This window comes from Apium graveolens, chromosome 5 (genome assembly GCF_009905375.1).
Source record: "Apium graveolens cultivar Ventura chromosome 5, ASM990537v1, whole genome shotgun sequence".
Lineage (NCBI taxonomy): Eukaryota > Viridiplantae > Streptophyta > Magnoliopsida > Apiales > Apiaceae > Apium > Apium graveolens.
In genome coordinates, this window is record NC_133651.1 from 198,278,962 (window position 1) to 198,282,719 (window position 3,758).

At 35.5% G+C, this 3,758-nt stretch overlaps 1 non-coding gene across 1 annotated transcript; it reads right to left on the reverse strand.

Moving 5' to 3' along the window:
* Positions 1–3,286: 3,286 nt before the first annotated feature.
* Positions 3,287–3,393, reverse strand: LOC141662161 (small nucleolar RNA R71). Its single transcript, XR_012550288.1, has one exon. It is a non-coding gene; the product is annotated as a small nucleolar RNA R71 (small nucleolar RNA).
* Between the last annotated feature and the right edge of the window lie 365 nt (positions 3,394–3,758).

Below are 3,758 nucleotides of genomic sequence, written 5' to 3' on the forward strand. Positions count from 1 at the left end.
TTGTTTTCATTCAAGAAAGAGATTGAAACATATCCGGACTCGTACGGTAAAGCAGCGTGTCAGGCAGCAGGAACCTCTAATACCAAAAGTGCTAATTCCAATTCAAGAAGAGAGCTTTGAGCTACCTGAGCAGGTGTAGTATAGATAGTTGTGGCATGAATTTGAATAAAATGAATTTAGCTTCAAACTTGTTTAGATAATGGTTTGTAATAAAGAGAGTTCTATGAGATTTTATTTTTAAGTTTGTAATAAAGTTAGTGTGTTGTTCTTGTTTTCATACCTCAACCTTAAAAGATCCTATATAGAGAAAAAATGGGTTAGTTATATGTTTGTATGATTACTATATAGGTTTATGTTATGTTAGAGATTAACAAGTAACCCCTAGATCTAGACCCAGGATTTGGAGGGCGTTACAGTTAGTAAGGCCCTCGCTAAGGTCTCGCGTTAAAAACGATAAGTGTCGGTTTTATAAAAATGTCGGAGCCAAGGGTGCGCAAGCGAGTAATGTTAATTAACAACTTGAAAACGACCGGTAGTGTTTAGAAGAGTAAGGTTAGTTTCATAAGAGACCAAGCACTAATCCCGAGTCATGTTATTTTTTATAGGTTATCGGACCAATCCTAGAAACACTACCACCCCTGGACATTCAGGCAAGTCTTCGAACCCTATTACTGTTGTTGTGATAATTGTATGAAATATCTTGAGATAAGATGCATGAATGTTTGAAACATAGTTTTGCGATATAAATCCATGTATAATTTGAATTAAATCTTATGACATAAATGCATGCATGTTTTGAAAATATGATATTTCGATAGTTAATTAAAATTGTTTAAAGTAGAGCTCACGAGCTATATAATATCTATGCTAGTGATAAGCGATATTTTGTGTATAACCTTAGTATAGGATATCCGAGTTTGAACATTTTACTTTAAACCAGGAAGCGATATTCCTGAGTATGTTACGTACGGTTTTTAATAACTAGTAATCGAATAAAGTTATTCGATGGTTTAAAACCCTAAAGTGAATATTATTTCGAATATTCATTTAATGATTGTACGTACGATATATTATTATTATTGAAAACTATTTTGATTATTCGAGTATAGATTTTACTCAGAAATAATTATTTATCATTTAATAAATATTAACTTTGAATATTCATTTAAAGACCTTTAAACTCTGATTATTATATTTAAATATTGTTAAGTGGCATTCATGTCCACTTAGAACGTCCTATAAAGGCTCGAACTTGTGTTTCATACTCAAGTTATTTGTGTATTTGATGTATTTTTGTAGTGTTTTGTATTTCAGGCATAGATAAGGGATCGAGGAGTTTTAGCATTGCTTTGGTGATAAAATGGTGTTAGGAAGGTGTCTTGTATAAATGCTCATTGAATGCCATCAAGAACCAGCAATTAAAATAAAAATCAGAAGTTTTTCCAGAAGGTCAGTGCGCCTGCGCTGTGTTAGCACGCGGCCGCGCCGGTTGTTAGAGTTGCAGCGTGCCCGCACTGGGATAGCACGCGGCCATGCCGGGTCGATTTCCAGGAATTCTGTGTTGGATAGAAGATTGATTTTCTGGGCTCTTGGACGATTTGGGCTGCTATATAAAGATAACTTAAAGACGTTTTTCATAACTGAGACTAAGGAGAAGACAACGAGAAGACCTACGAGCATAAATACAACCAAGGCGAAGAGGATCTAGTTTATTCTTGTGATTCTTTATTTTAATTTGTAATCTTGGATGCTAGTTTTCTTGTTTATTGAACCTATTACTCTTGTTTAACGTACTTTGATTATTATTCAGTTTATAAAGACTTAGTTTATTATACCATGCTTTCATCGGAACCCACGGTGATGATGAGTTCAGTTATGGGCTAATCGTTATCGTGGGGTTCTAGCGGTTTTACTTATGGATTTCATTATTTAATTTGTTTCGATACCTTAGTATGTTGTGATTGAATGATTTCCTAGTATTGGTTGTGCTTATTTGTCTTATGAGCATCGCGAACTTATAAGATAGTGTGTTTTCTCTATTGAAGTGAAAGTAAATATAGGGGTTTAGAACTTGCAATGCTAATATAGGTTCATGTATTTGTTATGCATGATTCGTAGGTAATTTTAACCATCTTACTTGCCCTATGTAATAACAATAGATAACTTGCACATTAAACCATTATGTTGTCAAATTCTATAGACATATAGGGTCATAACATAATTGGTGTCTATTAAGCTTCTATCTCTTTTGTGGATGTCTGGTAGTAGGGAAATCGTACAACGAAAGTTGGCGTTTACTAGTTTCATGTTATCTGATTAGTTGTCATCACCATTGCATGTTAAAGTTAAGAACAAAGGCTATTAAATGAAGTAGTAATGAAGTTAGAATCCCATTTTTGTCTCACATAAGTAATACAACCTCAATTCTCTTAGTTAATTGCATGTTAGTTAATCATAGTTATAAACAATCTCAACTTGTTATCATCTTAGCATTGAATAATATCGAAAACATTGTTGCATAAGTGCATAGATTGAAGTTAACCTAAACCAGTCTATGTCAGAACTAACTAGAATTAATTCTATATTACTTGTGAACGCGTATACTTGCGTGAATATTAGCGCATGTTTTTGTCCTAACAAGTTTTTGACGCCGCTGCCAGGTACTTGGTGTTAATTTTTAGTTTATGTGCTTGACATTAATGGTTGTTAAAGTTCACTGACTCAGATGTTGTACTTACTCGTTTACTTGTTCCTTTTTCAGGTACTCTAGAGAGCGTTTATGCTAACACGTTCTCGATCTCGAAAGAGAACACTGGATAAAGCGGAGGAAGAAGTTTTAGTAGAGGAAGAAGTTCTTGTAGAATATGAAAAAGTTGAAGAAGAAGCTCTTGTTTTAATGGGTAAATCAGAAGCAAATGAAAAAGCTTTGATGGACTACTCTCAGCCGAAAATCAATGATATTTAGTCTAGCATTGTCAGACCAGCCATCACGACTAACACTTTTAAAATCAAGGCTAGCACGATTCAGATGGTGCATAACTCGGTCCAGTTTGGGGGCTCTTCGACGGAAGATCCCAACATGCATATTAGAGATTTCATCGAGATCTACGACACTTTCAAATTCAACAATGTCTCTGAAGATGCTATTAAGTTGAGGCTTTTCCCATTCTCTCTAAGGGCTAAAGCTAAGTACTGGTTGCATTCTCTACCACCAAGCTCTATCACCAAGTGGGAAGATCTTGCTCAGAAGTTTCTCACTAAATTCTTTCATATGGCAAAGACAGTTGCAATCAGGAATGCTCTTACTCAATTGACACAGCAATGGGGAAAATCTTTATGTGAAGCTTGGGATCGTTATAAGGAGATGCTTAGAAAGTGTCCTCATCATGGGATGCCTGACTGAATGATCATTAACTGCTTTTATAATGGGTTGGGTACGACTTCTAGAGCCATGCTTGATGTAGCATCAGGTGGAGCCTTATGGGCTAATAGCTATGATGAAGCATATGATTTAATTGAACTGATGACTGCTAATGAGTTCCAGAACCCTTCTTAGAGACTAACTCAAGGAAAAGTAGCAGGGATTCTGGAGGTAGATAAAGCTACTGCTATAGCTGCTCAGCTTAAGGCTTTGATGATAAAGGTGGATTATTTGGCTAATTATGGAGTTAATCAGATAACTAGTGTCTGTGAGCTTTGTGCTGGTGCGCATGAGACGGAGTAGTGTGCTATTTCTAGTGAATCAGCTCAGTTCATGA